Here is a 22,394-nt window from a genome sequence, read left to right on the forward strand (position 1 = left end):
TTTCAGTATCATGCCCAGGTTGACGATGAAATTGACAAAAAGCTTTGTTATCAAAATAAGGTGAAGTAATCTTTGCAGGATCAATTTGCCTTATAGGAGGAAGAGTAAGCACATTTTGTTCCAATAACTTATTCATAATACTATGCAATGATTCATTCAAAGGAGTATACTTTCTTTCTTTCTTGAAAAATTTAGAAATAGGAGGCACACCTGATGCTGCATTCACATTGTTGTTGATGATGTTTTCATTGAATTTGATGGAATCTCTATTTGGTTTAAACTTCCCAAATGGTTGTTGACTGCTATCACCCTTATCACTCGGAGCCATAAGATGTGATTGTTCCATTTGACTCACAGTCAGTTGATAATTGTGAAGAGTTACACACAACTGTTGGAAAGAAGTAAACTCAGAAAATAGAAGTTTGTCTCGAATATCTTTTTGTAAATTGGAAATAAAGATTCTTTGAATATCATTGTCAGGCACTGGAAAAGAAATTTGAGCATACAAATGCTTATATATACCAATGAAATCAGTCACTTTTTCTTTAACACCTTGTTTACAATGCATTAAATCAATCAAAGTAACTTTAGGACTTATATTGTTTTGAAATTGTTGAATGAAAGCATTTGCAAGTTGTTCGAAAGAAGTAATAGAATAAGAAGGCAATGAGAAATACCATTGTAGGGCTTTGTCTCTTAATGTTCTAGTAAACAGTTTTGCAAGCAACCTTTGGTCATAAGCAAAATCGGTACAAATTGTTTGAAAAGTCTTAACATGTGTTAGAGGATCTCCTTTACCATTATAAAGCTCCAAATGTGGGATTTCAACATGTTTAGGAGGGATAACTCGAACAATGTCAAGAGAAAGTGGGCTCGCAACATCAAATGTGGGCACACTAAACTTAGATTGATTCATAGAGGCAATTTGTTGCTGTAAAGAAGAGACAGTTTGTGCAAGATTGTTAATGGTCGCTTCAGTCAAAGAATTCATATTAGATGTGTTAGATTGAGATGGAGGTGTTATGTTATTGAAAGAAGGTAAAGAGTAAGGTGGTGGGACTCTATGATAATTAGTCATAGGAGATGATTGGACAGGAGGAACACTACAAGGAGGAATGGAATGATTGAATGAATTGCAAATCACAGGAGGACTGTCTTGTATAGAAGTAGTCATTATGTTTGATGTAAAGGTAGGTATGCTAGCAATAGAAGTTGTCAAAGGAATAGAATGATTAACTTGTGTAGGAGGTTGTGTATAACCTAAAGTTTCAGTGCAACTCTTCATAGGCATCACATTCAAATCCACAATGTGTGTGATACCACGCAAAATATCAATTCCATTCTTATCACTTTGAAGCATATGTTTTAGACCCTCAATTAAAGGAAGAGCCTGACTATTGGGGTATTCTTGAGACATCCATTGTCGAAAATCATCAAATTGATTATCCAATTTCGCAAGTTGTTCTACAGAAACCTCATGGAGAGCTTCTTCATCATTAGGAGGATTAGAGGAATTACCCATGTCCTCGTTAAAAAGGCTATTCAAATTAGGTTCCATCTCCTCGGTGGTTAAACCTCGGAAAGACTTAATTCTACGGCTTCGTCTAACGGGAATAGTGTAAGTAGGGCTTATTGTTGTAAAACTCATGCACTAGAGAGGGAGGGAAGATTTTGAATTTAGAGGTAGCAAATTTCAGTAAAATTAGCCAATCTTCTAGATTTAAGTTGTTAAATACAATCAGAACAATCTCCCAAAATTTCAGAAAAAATGTCAGGGACTGTGGCGCTCGGAGTGCACACGGTCCTGGCAACTTTTTTTGAAATTTGCAAGGATGAAAGTTATGATGATTTTAAAGCTAATCTGAAAAAATTGAGTGATTTTATGATCTGTAGATAGGTCAAATTAAAGTTGCAATCTCAAAATTGAACCCTACCAAGATTGTCGAAAAATGCAAAAATTTGAATTTTGAAAAAGAGAGGGAAACTAAAATTTTGAATTTTATGATTTTAGAGGGAATACCAAAAGCAATGCAAGTTTTGAAATTCAAAAGTTGACTCAATTTCACGCAAAATTCAATTTTGAAAGCAGAAATCAAAGTTGTTGTAATTAAGCACTTAATTTCAAAAGTCACAAATTGCAAGAATTTGAATAAAGCACTGAAATTTCGAATGAATGCAAGCACACTTTTCAGATTTATGACAATAAGAACACAATTTTGACACAAAATTTCAATTTCAATGATTTTTGAATGATTAGAAGCCCTAAACCAAGCAATCACAAGACCAACTTTGACTGTAATTTTGAAAGTGTTAGAATTGATAAAATCAGCCAAAATTCTAGATTTTAGCAGGAAAATACAGTAAGATCTTGCTCCCGAAATTTCGGAAAAAATGTCGGGGACGATGGCACTCGGAGTGCACACGGTCCTCACAACTTTTTTCCAAATTTTCAGGGATGAAAGATATTGTGATTTTATTGCGGAATCCAAAGTTACAGCTGATTTGGAGATGTTTTGATCAGTGAAATTGTCAGACAAAGGTTGAATCAAGAGGGTTTCAAAAATTAGGGTTTTGACACTTAACCACTTAATTTTCAAAAATTAAAGCACAAATATGAATTGATAATTTGCAATAGAAGGGCAGATCTGAAATAAGCATTAACAGTTAAATATTTCACAAGTTCAATTACTAAAAAGAAATTTTAGGGTTTTTATGCAATCAACCTCTAAAATTTGCAAAAGATCAAACATGGAAATGTAATCAAGGAATCCAATTTTCAAATCTAACCATGAATAATCAGAAAGGATGTTCACGTCGGGTTCACCAAAATGTAAAGCAGAAAAAATCGGTCGAACCCTAGTTGCGCTCCCCTCTTCCAACTCCAAGGAGAGAGAAGGGAGGTCACTAGGGTTGATGGTTTTCACTTAGGGAGACTTTACATTCAAAAGAGGGGTTGAAACCCACAAGATCCAATCCCACACAAGGCAAGATTGGATGCTAAATGCGTTTCAAGGGTTAAGACAACAAGGCTACCCTCTTTTGTAAAGAATGTTGATAGAAGAATTAAGCTAGGAATGCATAGAAAGTGAGAAAGATTCGCTTATAAACTGATATAGGGATATAGGATGAAGCTGCGGACCTGGAATAAGTAGTAAAATGTCGATACAGTGCTGTCCTGCAAATTTGAGCAAAAGTTGACGGGACGATGGCGCCCGGTGTGCACACGGTCCTCCAAAAAATCCTCGAAACGAAGGGGGATCTGTTCATCTCTGCACAAGGATTCCAGATCTTCAATTTCAGCCGCGTACCTGCAACCTACACACAGAAAAGCGAAGACGATTGGGGGGTTAGGGATTAGGGGTTTGCCTTTAGGTCAAACCCCAGTTTTGGAATTAACCAAGAAATGAGAAATGTTGTAAATGTAAATGTCTGTAATGTAAAACAAGTACTAATACCTTGTTGTAAGGATGTTTGTATCCTTATGTGCGAAGGTATAGATATTGTTGTTTGTTGTATGTTGTAGTATGTAGTAAGTGATCTCCTCTTCAATGGTTGAATCCTTGTCTTGAATGCAACACTTAGCCTTGAATGGAGACATAGAATGATCAATTGCTTGAAGAAATGCTTGAATGCTTGAATATTATTTTTTCATATGTTCCTTCTCTACCCAAAATGAGAGAGAAAATGTAGTTTATATACTTGCCAATTAGGGTTAATAGACTGATTTTCCCGACTTTAGGCCGACCAGGAAATGATAATTTCCAATTTGCAAACAAAAGACCCGAAGCCCCATAGGAGACCGGGCCCAAAATAGGGCCAGGGACCAGGGCGCTGGGCGCCATGGTCTTGGGGGACCAGGGTGCTAGGCGTCCTGGTCCTAAAGGACCAGGGCGCTGGGCGCTCTAGTCCCACCTCCTGGGACAGCAGGGTGCAAAGGAGGTTCAGGCCAGGGTGCTTGAAAAATGTAGTTTTTAGTGTCGTGGACAAGTTTCGGGGTCTCCATTCAGGTTCCGTGTTGCGTCGCCATCGTGAAGACTGAAATGCAGTCAAAATTGCAACTGTCGCAATTTTAGGACGCTACAAAGAGATCACCAAGTGATGATTGTCTTGTACCTCTCCCTTGGGGTTGGGTATGGTTTCATGTTGTTTTCATGTCTTTGCATAAGCTTCATTTTGATTCATATTCATGCTTTAGATCACTTTGCATTGTGGATTTAGAGATTTACTTTGTCAATTATAAGCAATTAGGGTTTACTCTTTAGGGTTACTCTAGGTTGTTTACTTTCATTCTTAGGATCTTGCATACCCACAAGGTTGTTGTACACACATTTTTTAGTACATTATCAGCTATTCATGCAGGTGGAAATCACCAAAATAGGGGTTTGACAAGGGAAAAACCATATATAGCCACCCCAAACCATCCCTTTTCAGTTGGAGGTGCAGAAACAAGCTTCCAGAGGGAGTTTTAGATCTGGAAAAGACATCAACACCACCCAGAAGTCTCAGAAGTGCAAAAATATATCAAGGATAGGGGCATGGCACCCTAGTCCTACCAAGGATATTGGCATGGCACTATGGTTCTACCCTCTATTAGTAGGACTTGACAGAACAACACTTTGCAGATCACAGAATCCCTCATGTCAGTTGTAGCTCTAGAATTGCAGAATCAAGATAGTGGTGTGGCATCCTCATCCGAGACATTTTTCTCATATTTCAGACATAGGTGCACCTCTAATTTTGCCTTCTGATCTACACTTTTCAGTAGTGTATATATTGTTCTTTGATCAGCAATCTCAAATTAGGATTTGCTTGCTTACTTTCTTTCTAGGTTAGATTACATTGTACATCATTCCTCTCTCTCATTTACAATAGAGGAATAGAAAATTGTAGACGTATAAAAATGAACATATTCCTAAATGAACATTTTATGTTCATTTCTCTATTTAATTAAATCCAATTTAATTAAATTACTCGTATTCCTCTATTTAATTAAGTAAAATTGCTCATTTAAATTCACTATACCATTTAATGAATAAATCATTTTATTCAATCAAATCCCTTCTATCAACTTTTAATTAAATTCAAATTTAATTAAATAGTTATCCTAAATTAAATAAATATAATTTATTAATTTCCCCAAATTACAACCAAATTGAATTAAATTAACTTTATTTCAATTAAATCCTATTATCCTTCCATCCACTTGCAAAATCCTACATCTCCCACTTGCCTTCCTAAACCCCTTCCTAATTTCTTCTAGACTCTTCTAATCACTTCTAATTAGCCTAACCCATCTTCTAAACTTTGTCACATCCTTAAGCAAGGGGAGGTCACTTCTCAAAACCTTAAAGTCTTTGATAACCATTAAAGGCTTCAAGTCTTCAACCACTTAATTCCCCAAAGTCTTCATAACCATTAATGGTTAACTCAAACCCTCTTACATGGTTAAAGAATTTCTTTTAACTCAACCTCCATGTCACCCAAGGGTCTCATCAAGCATTCATTGCTTTGACCATGGTTATTCCTTAATCATTTGCACAAGAGTTTATCCTTGGATTAACTCTTAATCCAATGGGTAATCTTAACTTAAGCTTGACCCTTACCCTCTAGATAATCATAGGGTCTTCTCAGGCATTTAATGCCTCCAACCCCTTCTCTCAACCCAACCCTATGTTGACAAATGTCATCATTTAATTGGTGCAAATTGCAAACATGGATTCCCAACTTTCAAACTCAACCCTTGATCAACTCTTTCAATCCTGACCATCCATTGCCCTATTTTTGTTATAAATAGAGCTCTCATTCCTCCATTTTGATAATCCAAGTTTGTAGTATCATACTTATGCTCAAATACATTCAAGCTTTCATTCCATTTATGCTCATCATTTAGCTTCACTTTTAAATAGGAATTAGTCTAAATATGCATGTTTAGAATACTTTCTTCATCATTTAGCTCAATCATAGACTAATATATCATGTTAGGATAGTATATTGCTACTAACCTTGTCATCTTATAATCTAGTTTATTGCATTTTAAGATCATGCATAGCTTAGGATGCATTTCATTCTAAAATCTATCAAAGCATCCCTCATTCTTGCATTTGCCATCCCTAAACCATTTTGCTTAGTGATCTGAGAGCAAAAACATTTGTTTGAGGGACCGTGTAAGATAGAGAACCATGGGACCAAGCTTGGGAAGCTGAGTGATACTTCATTACTCCATAGCTTGCACCAAGAAGTCCTGTGAGTGTGTGAGAAAGGCTCCATAAAGCTCTGTTTTCGCATTTTGAGTTCTATCAACCTGCTTTTCCCACATACAAAAACCTAAGAGGTAATCCATGACTCTCTCTTTCTCATTAGAAGTAGGTGGCATGCGTTACCTCCCTAGGCTCTTTCGCATTCCATGAGTGTGTATGAGAGTGGGATTAGGGTTTCCATACTTAGTCTCACTTTTCCCCCTACACAACTTTGGTGAACCCGATGTGAATCCAATTTCATTTTTATTGCATTGCATTGTTAGATCTAGATTTATTTTATTTCATTTTCTTTCAAAACATAAAATTAAAAAGAAAAAAAAAAGAGAGAAAAAGAAAAAAAAAAAAAAAAGAGATAAGTTCTTTCATTTTCCTTGTATTGTGTGTTTAAGTTTCATGCAATTTTCATTTCAAGATGTCAAATTTCTATTTGCAATAAGTTCATGCTTTTGATGATGTATGTAATTTTTTTGATTATGAGTTTAGTAAGGATGAATTAGATGAATCTCTAGATTAGTTTTTGAACCCTAAGCCTTCTAAACCCTCATTTTTCCAAAAGTTAATCAACCTTGTTACTATGCCATTTCATGGTGATGAGACAGATAAGTTGAATTATTCCTCTCACGAGTACATTCCTATAAACTCCTCCATCAAATCTAGCAACATAGTTGATTCTCATGATTCCCTTTATGATGTTATGTCTCCTTTTGAGTCCAAAGATAATCCTTTCAATCACTATGACCATGGTTTATTGAATGATGCCCTTGATGATTTTATGTCTTTCCATAAACTTTCAAACAAGAATAATGCATCTAAAAGGCTAATTAATATGATCAATGTGAATGAACATAGAAAACCATTTTTGTTGTCCAAGGTACTTGTCCTTCTCCAACTTCACCTCTTCCTAATCAACCTCTTTTCATGGTTCAAGGTGGATATGATCATGATTCCTTTAGCACTCCAAACAAACCTATCATTATGGTTCAAGGAAGGAATCCCACTAAGAGTCCTTATAGCTATGCTAGACAATTAAGCAAAGAGAGTTATAATGCAGTTGCCCATAACTATAGCACAAGAAACAATAGGCAACCTAATCCTCCTCCAGTTGTTCTGACTCCTCTACTTGGTCCTCAAATCATTCTTCCTCAAGCACCTCATATTTAACAAACCCTTGGTAAGGAATATGATCTTGTCGAAAAACTTAAAGCTACTCTTGCCAAGATATCCCTTTGCAATTTGCTTCAAAATTTCTTGACTCATCATGGAATGCTACAAGATGCCTTGAAAACATTGAATGTCCCACCTATAGTAACATCCAATAATATGGATTCCTTGATTCACTTTATTACATCACCTAAGGCTCAGATTGTCTTTACACAAGATGAGTTGCCTTCTATTGAAATTCAACAACAATATGATCCCTTAATGATTGTGGTTATAATAAATGATAGTGTGATAAGACGATAATTAGTGGACAATGGTTTTGGCCTTAATGTTTGTTGTAATAACTTGTTCATAAGATCAATGTTGATACATCTCTTATTAAGCCTGATTCTCTCACTATCCGTGGTTTTGATAATGTTGCTAAATATTCACAAGGTATCCTCACCTTGCCTATTAAGGTAGGTCCTATTACTTTACCCACTCCTATCCATGTCATGTCCATAGAGTTGACATACAACTCGTTGTTAGGGAGACCTTGGTTTCATAGCATGCAAGTTGTTCCCTCTACATTGCATAGGCAAATCAAATTCATTCACAACAATACAACATACACCTTGTTAGGTGACACAAGATTTTAGGCTTGTTTGCAAACATCAAGTTATAAATCCTCTTCAATCAATTCTTCCCCAACTATCTTAGATAATTCCTCTAAAGCTTCTACTCCGATTAGTGTGACTAGTCCATCATATCAGTCTCCTATATCTAGATCAATCCCCAATAGTTCCTCAAGTGGACCTAAGGTTCTTAGGGAAGAATATTATTAGCCTGACTCTACGATTGAGAATAATTTCTCTCCTAAATAGATTCTTGTAGAAGATGATTGGGGATCCCTTGATTTCAATCCTACTTTCATAGGGGAATACAAGATCCCCCCTAGAGAACCTAAGGTCGAAAAGAAGAAAGAAGAAGAAGAACCTAAAAAGAAATCTACTTTGTTTGGGCCATTGAGTAATAACTTTGTGGCAACTTCTTAGATTTCATCTCCCTTAGTTTCTAGTTTAGAGGATTCTAATCCTTCACTTTTTGAAAATCCTCCTTCTTCAGAAATGACTAACCTTTATGGTCTTGGTTTTCACATCCTGGCTAGGTAAGGATATAATGGAAATGGATGTGGCGCTCAAGAACAAGGGATTAAAGTCCCCTTGGAAAATAACTTTCATGATATGACATTTGGGCTTGGTTATGGTCCTTTCAAGCATACTAAAGCCTCTAAGAGACCATCTATTAGTGTTAATATCATTTTTGCTTCTCTCTCACTAAAATATCTAGAATATATTAACTTTGACCCTTCTTGTGTCTTTGCTTTAGATTTTTATTCTATAGATGATTCCTTAGCTAAATTCTTGGAAGCTTATGAAAACCTTTCTCATTATCACCATAATCACAGTTTTCCCTATTGTTTAAATGTGGAAACATACTTTGGGAAAGAATGATATAATGATGAGATAGTTAAAGAATTACCTCAATTGAAAGACACTCCTCAACAAAGAAATCTCCTAATAAATGACACCATTGATATCAAGATGGATCCTTGTGTTGAAGATAAGATCATCAAGATAGGGAAATGTCTTGACAAAGAAGATAAAAAACAAGGATGTGCCAGATTTGGGATACCTTCTGCCTTAGTTTCAGATAATGGAATGTCACTAAAAAATAAGGATGTGAAGAAGTTTCTCGAGAAATATCTTATTCAACATAAATTTTCTACACCTTATCATCCTCAATCAAATGGTCAAGTTGAGTCTTCTAATAGGATAATTGAATAAATTATTCAAAACATGGTAAACAAGCATGGGAAGGATTGGCATACACAATTAACCTATGCTTTGTGGGATTATCATACAAGTGTATGTATTGCTACAGGTTATACCAATTATAATCTTGTTTATGGTGCTGATGTTGGCATTGTGTTGTCATTGTTGTCAACTGGTATAGAAGGATAACCGATATGGGAGTATAATTGATGTGCAGTCATTGATGTCAACTAGTGTTGTAGGTCATCGGTAAGGAAGAGAATGCCACTCAAAGGAATGATCAATAGAGTCACTGGTATACAAGTTAGTGTTTGACTTGTGTGGATGAAATGGATAGGTTACTGGTACAGTCTATCATCGATAAGGAAAGGATGTCAACTGGCGAGAGTGGTTTTGACAGTGAGTAGTTGACAACTGACAAACTTATGACTAGTATACAAGTAGGATGAGTGAGGTGATTGAGTTGTTGTTTGTGATGAAGAGGCAGAATGTTACCTAAATTGCATCAATACAGGAGGAGAAGGATGTACAGGTCACCGATATGCTGTGTGGATGCAAAACAACAAGACTCTTACCAGATAAAGATGCAGTCACCATGTGAAGAGATGACTGACAATGAATGTACCTACACTGGATCACATGTGCCTATTTGAAGTTATGCTACACAAACAGGGAAACCACATGAATGCATTATAGGATGCAAATGACAAGGATTCACTACCACCAGTAAGTGAAGCTTATCTCCTATTATGCATAATGTGCATCATAGTTCTGTGAGATAAGGAAGAAGAAGTAAAGGCAAGTGTTTGAAGGCTAACACCGGATCTAACCAGTGAAACAAAAGGATGCCTTAGGTGCATGTAATCAAAGATGTGCACTGGATCAGAAAGGGTTGGCATAGTGTGCCACCAGGACAAAAAAGGAAGAGTAAAGAAGTGAGGACAAACCGGCTGAGATGATGTTCGGTCTAATGGTGAAAAAGGCAAAGTAGATTAGCTGCAGATAGAGAATGCAACCGACATGTAGATGCCTTAGATGGTATTAGTCAAAGGTTGATAACATGGTGTCATCGGGATGGCTATTGATGAGCTTCAAAACTGGTAAGGAATAAAAGAGGCTAAGTGATGTGATCCTACCTATTGTGAATGAGCATGCTATGGATAGACATGTCTGGTGATTGGTTAAGGTGTTCCACCGATAGATCAGCAAAGTGTAGACATGAAGGGTAACCTATTAACGGTTTAACCGACATGGATAGTAACCCAATAGAGGAAGCTGGTAATGGTATTGGTCGATGATCCAATCCATACCGACATATATGTTCAAGTAAAGATGGATGTAAACTAAGGGGCCACATGGAGGTAAAGTGGCATGCATGCATAGGTCAGTGAATATGTTGTTGACATGGTAGATGGTGACAAGTCGATATTTATGTCGATAGCATGTTTCATGGGTTGAGGTGCAGAAGAGTGCAACTCGAGACTGATCAAATGAAAGAGATTTGATTGGATGACTTCATGAATGAGGCCGAGTGTCTAGGTGCTAATCAAGGGAGGTGAGGCTATATGCTTGATTGCTACATAGATGTCTAATAACTCCACATCGAAGAAGGAGCCATGTTTCCTAAATCTAGAAAATGTGTATTGGAAGCCACATAATTGGTGGAGATGACTGATCCATTGCAAGTGGTTGATCTCTAGAAGGAGATGTGATTGGATTTGGTTTGCCTCAAGGTCAATAAGGAAACCCTGATCATTTGAAATTTGAATTGGCTTTTGGCGGGAAAACTAGGTTATAAATATGCAAGCCAAAATCATTGAAGTGGGCCACTGGATGAGAGAGTATTGTTGCATGAGAGAATAAATTAGTCAAGAGCTCATCAAGAGGAATAAGTAGAGACTGAGTATGAGGAATAACTTGGTTGAACTGTTCAACTGGTATTAGTGAAGCTACCGGGATTCAACCATTGAGTCTGACAAAAGAGTGAACTTTTAGTGGCCAAACTGATAGAGAAGAGTTGTAGAAGATTATAGAGTAGGCAAGCAGAGAACCGGAAGAAGATAGTCCTATAGAAGAGTAGAAGAGTAGTTGAGAGAAGAGAAAACTAAAAGAGAGTAGAACCAATAGTGAACTGGATAGAAGATCCAGTAGAGAGATTTGAAGAAGAGTTACAAAATCCATTTGTAACAAGAAGATAACTATGGTATCAAAATATGTTTTTGTGTTCACTGAGTTGTAGCTCAGTGCAGGGGTTGTACCTCCCTGGGTTGCTGCCCTAAATCAGGGGTTGGTGCTCCTTGGGTTGGTTCCCTAAATAAGAGGTTGGTTTTCCTTAGGTTGGTGCCCTAAAAAATGTAATTAGATCCATTATGAGGCTGTATTGGAGTAATAGACTCCAACAGTATTTCTCATCGAGGTTTTTCTCATCTTGGGTTTTTCTCATATATGCTGGTGTTATGTGATGTCCTTTTATGTGTGAGTGCATTTGTGATTAGTCTCCCTTCTAACTAGTAAGTCTTCTTTCAGGTAGATCTAATAACTAGTATACTCATATAGGATAGTTAAAGGGAAAAGTTTGAGAACCACTGATTCATCCCCCTCTCAATGGTGCATTGTGTCTAACAGTTGATGCCATTATGCCTCTGGAGTTAGAAATTCCTTCTTTGAGAGTTTCTCTTAGGGGCATAGTGGATGATGACTCCTATAGGGAGAAAAGACTTCAACAACTTGAGATACTCGATGAACAATGTATAAATACCCTTGAGCATATTCAAGCGTATCATAAAACTTTGCAACGAAGATACAATGATAAGGTTATTCAATGTTCCTTCTCGGTAGGGGATTTACTCCTTTATGAGGATCAAGACAATGTGAATGCCTTACCTAAAGAGAAAGGAAAATTCAGTCCTAATTGGCTTGGACCATACATCATTGTCGAGGTCTATGGATCAGGTTCTTATAGGCTAGCAGATGTGGAAGGTACACCTATCAAGAAACCCATAAATCCTATGCACCTTTGTAGATACTATGCCTAGTTCTATTTTTATCTCTCTCTCTCTATCTCTCTTTCTAGTCTTCTTTCTAATCTATCTTTATGTCTTTTTCTTCAAAATTGGGTAATATGTTAGTATATCTTCATTAAAGTGTGTAAGATTAAATGATGTTATATTGTTTGGTCTACATTACTTCATTCTTGACAAGCATGTTTCATTACTATATTGTTTGTCTTGGATTCATTTTATGTAAATTGTAATGGATTTACATTTCATATGTGTTAGCATGTTATACAATTTCTTACGTGTTAAGTAGAATTATATCATGTTGTGAGATTAATTAAATCACATTAGTTATGTAGTTCTCAGGATTAATACATTCTTCTTTTACATCATCAAAGTAGCATTTGATTAAATACTTATTTAATTAAATCACACATGTATCAATTTAATCATGAAGCATTGAGAAATCAATCACATGGAAATTAAAATTAGATATACATGCTCATTACTCAATGTGTTACTTCTAATCTAAGCAATGCATATATTATTTAAGCATTAAAAATAACATAATCATCAGTGTCATCATATTTACATCAATATATCAAAATCATCTCCTATCCTTAGGACTAGTAGCTCGAGGATGGTGGCTAGATGCCCCCTCCTGATCTGGCCATGGGAGTGACCCCATAGGGGTGTATCGTGACATGAATCGTGAGTGACTCTGCTAGGAGATCCTGCAATCTCTCTCCATCATGATCCCTCGGTATGTGGCTTCCTTTGTCTGTGACGCCACTAGGTCACACTCTATCTATCATAATCTCTCTCATAGGACCTCCACCTTCATTTGAATAGGCGAGAAAAGGCCTTTGTGTCATCCTACATTCCTCTAGGATCTGCGTGCTATCTTTGAAGAACTCAGAACATGTCCAGTCACAATAAGGTCTTTCATTGCATTCTAAATCAAAGAACGCTACTCCTAAATAGTAGTTGCATGAGAGAGAGAAATTTTTCATTAGTAACATTCTATATCATCAAATCTAAAGCGAGTAAGTTACATAAATTAATCAGCAATAGGGCACCTTACCTATATCTCCCTCTAACCATTAGGGATCATGGATAGTGACTGCTTGAGACTCAGACCTACTAGGCTTCATGCTTGTTCTACCTTTGTATAGTGGGTGTGGGCAGGTGGGGACCAAGATCAGGATCCCTTATGGGATCCCTCTCTATATGTAATGGGAGACTCAGTGGATCTAGGGCTCTAGTATCCTCCCTGGAATGATGAATTGTACTAGACTCATCCTCCTCCTCCTCTTCATCATCCTTGTCATCGTCATCGTCATCATATTCCTCCTTTTCCTCCTTGTCCTCCTCATCATCTCCATCCTGATCTACCTCTCTAGTATTAGGATTACCTCCATCTCCTCCTACCTTCGTCTCCTTCGTGTCGTCAACCTGATCATATGAATCCTCCTTGGATGCATCAGATCCCTCTCCATTGCTTGATTATCTCCATGGCCTGGGGTTCCCTCCAGGGAAGTCTACTGGGAAAATGGCTCTAGGCTATGTTCTCCCCCACCATGTGATGTACCATTGGTGCATGCCTGAATCATCTCTATAATCTATCACTATATCCTGATCTAACCCATTTGAATTTGTGATGTCGATCTCATCACCGATAGGCTTAGGAATGGCTCCTAGCCTCAACATCACTCATGAGTATCAAATGTATATAAGCACATTGGTAGGAACACATTTCTCAAACCCAAACTATCATTGAACTCAATCGAAGTAGAAGGGAATGACTATGTGGATATACCATCCCTCTAGTAGATGGTGCCTCTGTATGCTAAACATCTATGTATGTAGCCTTGCCCACATGGACATCCTGAGGTAGGGTCTCCATATGATCCCGCCCACTGTCAATATATCCAAGCTCAACCTCCAATATAGGAGATCATCAAATTGCCACTCATGGGTAAGAGGATAAGCATATACCCTAGGCTACTCTGGGACTAGCTCTATGGGGGCTCCACTAGGTCTAGTGCAGGTAATATGCTCAAACATCCACACCTGTATTAGAGTGCATGTCATCAGGTCCCTGTCCAAACACATACTCCCTAAGGTCATGATAGAGATGCACAAGCATGCTCCCACCCCAAGAGTATACTCTCCTATGTCTCTCCATAGCTTGTATGGCTTATATGATTCCTCCATGCATATGTGTGCCAAGCCCATTAGGGCACATGACTAATGCAAGGGTGGCAATCATGAGTCGCCTCACTAATGGAACCTCACTAGTAGGGTGTAGGAGCCAACTAACCATAATGCAACCCCTCATCTCACTGTGTATCACTCTCCCCACATCATATACTGACTCTCTCCTGTAATCCTCCTCTACTCGGTTGGATCAATATCTAGTAGTCTCTCCTCTAATGGGTAGGTGTAGAAAGCAGTATACATCCTCAAGGGTGACTGTCATCTCCCCCATAGGTAGTGAGAATGTCAAGGTGTCTGCATCCCAGCTCTTGATTAGTGCCATCAACATCGCAGAATGAAATCAGATGGCCAACATGGTCATCGCATCCCACAAACTCACTACATGTAGTAAATCCCTCTCTCCTATCATTAGCCTTGGGATCTTCTCTCGAAGACTCTAAAAGGTGAGACTGATGATATGCTCGTAGATGTATGGTAGTGTCTACAAAATGAAAAGTAATCTATCATCAGTAATTGATCAATCATCTATCATTATCTAATAAAAGAAATGATTTTATTAGTTCTAGCATTCATTTCCCAATCCTATGTTGCTATTGGTCACCCCGAACAGGGACCAGGGCACCCTGAGCGGATCAAGGTGCCCTACTAAGATCATGGTGCCCTACTAGGACCATGGTGCCTAGATGGGACCATGGTGCCCCCTTGGGACCATGGCGCCCTAGGAGGACCAGTGCGCCTTAGGACCCCTAGGTATCCAAAGGGAGGGCCCCAACCCAGACTAGGAAATGACATCATCACTTCAAAAAACTATGGAAACATTAAAAAGTCAAATGCAGTCAATGGAAGGTCAACTCACCTTGTCGAGCAGTCAGTCAATGAGTATGGACTAGCATAGGATCTCCATCCATGTAGGTCGCTCAGGTAGGCATCAAGGCATGATGGCTTGTATGTGGGCTCCTCTATAGTGAATAGTGCCAAAATGTTAGAAAGTGACAAATGAAGGTGTCACTTTCATATTTATATGTCATGCACTTTTTGACTTTAGGTTTTTTAAGTTAAAAACCCTAATTTGTGCACTCTTTCTTCAATCTATCATAATTTGAGCTAGGAAGCTCCAATTCTCACACCATCAGTGGCATTATAATCGTGAGTTTTCCTTCTCACTCTGTGTTAGTTTCATAATGTGCTTTGATGAGTAATCAAGCCTTGTTGTGAACTTGCTTCACCAAAATCTTTATAAAAATTTGATATGGAAAACACGATACCCTGTTTCACCTCACTAATAAGCAAGTCAAAACAAGGGGGGACATATAGCTACTCATGAATTTCATCACCTTGCCCAGTAAGAATTAGGTGATTTTGTGATCTAACATGTGGTTTTGTAGGGTGTGGTTCCTAACTGTACTACAGATACCGTTGGGGGTTTCATTCAACAACTTATGGATATATCCTTTTCTAAATGATGTTTACTTTTTTGTACTTTATCTTGCATATGCACGTAGTGTCATATGACTACTAAAGTGGGGGCTAAATTTAGTGTCATAAATTGTACACCCTTGCTAGGGTGGTACAATTTCACACTAAGGTTATCACCCGCCTTAGTGTGTTTTAAATCTCGCATTTGTCATTCCCCTTTAAGAATTTAATTAAATAATTTAATTAAATCTAAGGTCATGTATCATCACTTTACATATTACAAAGTTGGGCCCTTTACCTTAAGTGTGCCCCTTTTCATTTTATTCCTCCAATGAATTATTTAATCATAAACCCTAATTATGTCTTATTTTGATCATTTAGGCTCGATTTCACATATCAAAATCAGTTCTAAGTTAGGGATGCACTCTAGTATCATCATATCTAACAGCCCCAAAAAATTGGTGAAAAATTAGACAGACCATGGCGGGAATACACACAGTCCGTGAATTTTTCCCTGAAATTTTTGGAGCACAATCCTATGATATAATAATGCTTAACCCCAAAAGATTAGTGAGAAATTCAAATCCTGGGTTGGCCTAAACATGAAATTAAGATCTAGGGTTTCATACTTAAGAGCTCTCTTTCTTCATTTGAAGGAGTCTTCTTCTAAGAATCTAAGAACAGGTTTTTTGGAGTATTAGAGCCTTCTTTGGAGTGAAAGAGTAGATCTTTGAAGTCTTCAACAACATTCATCAAGCATCATTTTATCAATTGGGGGATTTTTAAGAGGTAGAAGAACAATAGGAGATCACCAACTGATGATTGGCTTTTACCTCTCCCTTGGGGTTGGGTATGGTTTCATGTTGTTTTCATGTCTTTGCATAAGCTTCATTTTGATTCATATTCATGCTTTAGATCACTTTGCATTGTATTGAGAGGATTTATTTTGTCAATTATAAGTAATTAGGGTTTACTCTTTAGGGTTTCTCTAGGTTGTTTACTTTCATTCTTAGGATTTTTCATACACAAAAGGTTCTTGCACACACATTTTTAGTACATTATCGGCTATTCGTGGGGGTGGAAATCACCAACACGGGGGTTTGACTAAGGAAAAACCCTATTTAGCTACCCCAGCCTTCCCTTTTTCAGTTATAGGTACATAAAGAGGCATCCGTAGGTAGTTTCAGATCTAGAAAAGGAATCAACATTACTCAGAAATCTCAAAAGTGCAGAAATCTATCAACAGATAGGGGCGTGACACCCTGTTTCTACCCAAGATAGTGGCATGGCACCATCATCCTACCCTCTATCAGTAGGACTTGATAGAACAACACTTTATAGATCACATAATCCCTCCTATTAGTTGTAGCTCCATAATTGCAAAATCAAAATAGTGGCATGGCACCCTGGTCCCAGACATTTTTGCTCAGATTTTAGACACAGGTGCACCTCTCATTTTGCCTTTCGATCTATATTTTTTTAGCAGTGTATCAATTGTTCTTTGATCTGCATTTTCAGATTAGGATTTCCTTTCTTACTTTCTTTCTAGGTTAGATTGCATTATGCATCACTGCTCTCTTTGATTTACAGGAAAGGAATAGAAAATGTAAGAGGTAATCCATCCCTCTCTCTTTCTCATAAGAAGTAGCCGATGTGCGTTACTTCCCTAGGCTCTTTCATATTCCATGAGTGTGTATGAGAGTGGGATTAGGGTTTCCATACTTAGTCTCATTTTTTCCCCTACACACTCTCTCTTTGAAGTCTCTCTCTCATAATGGCTCCATCCACCCCTCAGGTCTCTCAATATCTCCCCCACTCACTCTCTCCCCCCCACTCTCTCAAGTGTCTTTATCCCATTCTTTCCCTCTCTCTCTCCCTATCCCTTTCTCTTTATATCTCAAGTATCTCTCTCCCTTTCCCTCCCAATCTCTCTCTCTCTCCCTCTCTTTCCCTTTTTCCCTCTCTCTCTCACCATCTCTCTTTCCCTCTTTCTCTCTCAAATCTCTCTCTATCTCTCTCTTTCTCTATTTTTCTCTCTTCCTCCCCTTCCCCCTCCCTTTTCCCATCTCTCCCTCTTTCCCTTTCTCTTTCCCTCTTTCCCTCTCAAGTCTCTCCCTATGTTTCTCTTTCTCTCTTTTCCCTCTCTCCCTCCCCTTCCTCCCCCCTCTCTCTCTCTTAGGTGTCTCCATTCCATTTTGTCCATTCTCTCCCTCTCCTCCTTCTCTCTCTCTCTCTCTCTCTCTCTCTCTCTCTCTCTCTCTCTCTCTCTCTCTCTCTCTCTCTCTCTCTCTCTCTCTCTATTCTTCCTCCCTCTCCTCCTATATCTCCCTCTCTATCTCTCAAGTCTCTCGCTCTCTCTCAAGTCTCTCTCTATTTTCCCTCCCCATCCCAATCCCCATTATTTCCTTCTCTCCCTCCCCATACATTTTTGTTTCTCTCTCAAGTCTCTCTCATTCCCTCCCCATCTCTCTCTCCATCTCTTTCCCTCTTTCCCTCTCTCCCTCTCTCTTTCCCTCTCAAGTCTCTCCCTTTCTCTTTCTCTCTCTCTCTCTCTCTCTCTCTCTCTCTCTCTCTCTCCATATTTTCCTCTCTCAAGTCTCTCCCTCCTACTCTCTCTCTCTCTCTCTCTCTCTCTCTCTCTCTCTCTCTCTCTCTCTCTCTCTCCCCCTATCTCACTCCTTTTCTCCATCGTCTCTCTATCTTGGGCACTCTATCCTTCTCTTAAGTCTCTCTCTCTCTTGCACCTTGACTTTCTCTCTCTAGTTTCTCCCCAACCCTCACTTCTCTCTCTCTCCCTTGTTGGCATTGTGTTGTCATTGATGTCAACCCGAATGAGAGATTGTTAGTATTTTTATTAGTGTTGTCATTGATGTGAACTGGTATAATAGTGTGGTCAGTGAGGTCAACCAGTCTACAAGTTGAGTCACCAGTATACAAGCTTGTGTTGCAGTGAAGGAACTGGTGAGTACATAAATTGGTGTTAACTAGTGAATAGGCATTGGAGATAGTTGGCATTATGGCAATTCCCACTGATAAGTAAAGTATTGGTAGTGTGTTGTTGACAACCAATAAGCTTATAACCATCAAGTAAGAAAGAGTGAACAAATGGAGAATGTGCAGAACTCCCATCAGTTAAAGATGATGTCATAGATTAAGGAGAAGATTGACATAAAGAATACTATCTCAGGATAGTAAGGAATATGTATCTGCTCAATGATACGGAAGTCACATTGTGTCAGTAGGTGAAAAAGATCCTTCTCATCGGGTGAGTAGAAGATTGAATGCAAATGTCCATCTACTCCTACTAGTAAGTGGTACTACTAAGCTTATCTTTCAATATGCATGGAGTGCATCATAACCCTTCGAGATAAGACAACCAAGAGATATAAGGTTGAAGGCACACACTAGATGAACAAAGTGAAACATAATGATGCCTCAGTATGTGAGGGCATGTTGAGCTACCAGGACATAAGAGGAAGGATAAGGAGTGATGAGTTTTTCACTTTGACAAACTAGCTGAGAGGACAACTTGGCAAATAAAGATGGAAAGTGTTAGCAATTACAATCTGGATCCACTCTGGAATGCAGATGTAGACTAGTCTAGGAAAGTTAGATATGGATGGCAAAATATCATTAAGGAGACCACCGGTAAGTGTTTCAATTGGTAAGAGAACAAAGGCAAGTGGAAGGTTCAGCTTAGTTGGAGATGTGCATGATAACTCACCTTGGATATTTGCTAAGGATTGGCTTGGTTTGATGACCAGTTAATATGATCCACTAATAAAATAGTAAAGTGCAGGAATGGAGGTTAACCAGTAGGGTTAGTGTATAACCGGCAAGGTAAGATATACTGATAGGATAAGGTGAACTAGTAGGTGAATACCAGTAAAGTATGTTGGTTGGTGATTGAGTCTAAACCGACATAGTGGCCTGAGATGAGGTGGATGCCTACAAAGATGACACGTGGACTCTAGGTGGGAAACATACAATAGTTGATGTCTTGAATGAGGTAGTTCCAAAGTTGGTCGATATTAAATAAAGACCCCGAATATCATGGGTCGATTATAGAAGGATACGACTAAAGACAGATCAGAAGACAAAGATCTGATTCATGAAGAATTTCCAAGTGTAGATTGGATTAGGTGAAGGTAATTGCAAGACTATCTAATGTGACTGCCAACAAGAATGATTAACAAACAAGGAGGAGCATGACCAACAAACAGGTTGTGGGTCACTAAAGATAGTAAACGTGTTTGTAGAAGAATTAAATATTGCAGTGCAGTTTGATCTGTAGTAGGTTGTGAATCTTGAGATGAGATGAGATCTAATCTAATCTAATATGCCTTGTGGTCGGTGAACAAAAACCTATCATGCCAAGTTTTAAGTTTCATTTTGGTGGGAATGCCTGATTATAAATATGCAGATCAAAGATGATAGTCAATTGATGCTGCCAGAAGGTGTTATTCCAGTTGAAAGAAATGATCTAACTATGAGAGTGAAGCAATTGTGCATTTGGAGGTGAACTAGTAAGAAGGGTGCAACCGACAAGAGGGTTTAACAGAGGGTTAAACCAGTGAGGCCAAAGTAACTGGTATGCTTCTAAAGATTGAAGCAGACAAGTGAATTGGTAAGGGACAGAGTTCAGAGGTAGAGTGAAAGAAAGAGGTTCACTGGTAAAGCATAAATAGTGAATCAGACCATGGTGGATCTAACCGATAAGGAAGAGAAATGATGAGTAGTAGAGAGATAAGAGAAAATTTAACCAGTAGAGAAGAGGAAGAGTGACAAAAAGAGGAATCAACTGACCATGTTGCAACAAAGATTGAAGGAGAGGAAGAATAGTGTGAGCAGGGAACCTATAAAGATTAGGGCAAGGTAAAACCAGTGAAGTGAAATATTGTGAGGTTACAAAATTCATTTGTAACTAGGCTATAACTTTTGTATTGATTTGATATCATGTATTACATTCACTGAGTTGGTGCTCCTTAGGTTTGTGCCCTAAAGAAGGGGTTGCTAGCCTAAATTTTGTAATCAGTTTTACTTGTGAGGCTGGATTGGAGTAGTAGACTCCAACAACATTTCTCATCAAGGTTTTTCCCATGTTGGGTTTTCCTCATATATACCTGTGTTATGTGATGTGTCTCTTATGTGTGCTTTCTTCTTAATCCCTTCCTTTATCTTACCAGTAAGTTTATTTGGTCCTTGATCTATTAACCAGTATTCAGTCTTAGGATTAAAAGGTTAAGAGTTTTGGAAACCATTGATTCACCCCCCTCTTAGTGGCATCTTGTGTCCAACATCCATCTCTCTCTCTTCCTCCCCATCCTCTCTCTTCCATCTCTATCTCCCCTTCCCATTATTCCCCCCCCGCTCTCTCTCTCTCTCTTCCATTCTTTCCATTCTCTCCATTCTTTCCCTCTCTCCCTCCCCATCCCTTTCTCTTTCTCTCTCTCCCTCTCTTTCCCTCTTTTACTCTCAAGTCTCTCTCTATTTATCTCTCCCCTCTTTCTTATTTGTCTTTGTCTTATCTTCTCTCTCTCTCTCGCAGGTGTCTTTGTCTTATCCATTCTCTCCCTCTACCCACTTTCTCTTTCTCTCTCACATCCATCTCTCTTTGCCTATAACTCTCTTTATCTCTAAAGTCTCTCTCTCCTTCCCTCTCTCCCTCTCTCTTTTCCTCTTACCCTCTCAATTCTCTCCCTCTCTCTCTCTCTCTCTCTCTCTCTCTCTCTCTCTCTCTCTCGCTCTCTCTCTCCTTCTCCATGTTTCCCTATATCTCTATCTCTCAGGTGTCTCTTTCTCTCATTCCCTCACCATCTCTCTCTCCCTCTCTTTCCCTCTTTCCCTCTCTCCCTCTCTCTCTCCCTATTTCTCTCTCTCTCTCTCTCTCTCTCTCTCTCCCTCTCTCTCTCCTTCTCCATGTTTCCCTATATCTTTGTCTCTCAAGTGTCTCTTTCTCTCATTCCCTCACCATCTCTCTCTCCCTCTCTTTCCCTCTTTCCCTCTCTCCCTCTCTCTCCCTATTTCTCTCTCAACTCTCTCTCTCTCTCTCTCTCTCTCTCTCTCTCTCCCTATCTCTATTCTTCCTCCCTCTCCTACTATATCTCCCTCTCTATCTCTTTTCCTTCTCTCTCCTCTCCTTCCCCCCTCTCTCTCTTTTCCCTCCCCATCCATTTCTCTTCCTCTCTCAAGTCTCTCTCATTCCCTCCCCATCTCTCTCTCCCTCTCTTTCCCTCTTTCTCTATCTCCCTCTCTACCTCTCTCCCTCCTTATTTCCATCTCTCTCTCTCTCTCTCTCTCTCTCTCTCTCTCTCTCTCTCTCTCTCTCTCTCCACTCCCTTTTTCTTTCTCTCTCAATTCTCTCTCCCTCTCACTTGCTATCTCTCTTTCTATCTCTCCCCTCTCTTAGGTGTCTCTCTCCCTCTCTCCCACTCTCTCCCCCTCTTTCCCTCTCTCCCCCCCATCCTCTATCTTCCCTCTCCCTCTCTTCCCTTCTCTCCCTCTCTCCCTCTCCCTCTCTTCCCTTCTCT

This window comes from Cryptomeria japonica, chromosome 3, assembly GCF_030272615.1.
Source record: "Cryptomeria japonica chromosome 3, Sugi_1.0, whole genome shotgun sequence".
In the NCBI taxonomy this organism is placed as follows: Eukaryota; Viridiplantae; Streptophyta; class Pinopsida; order Cupressales; family Cupressaceae; genus Cryptomeria; species Cryptomeria japonica.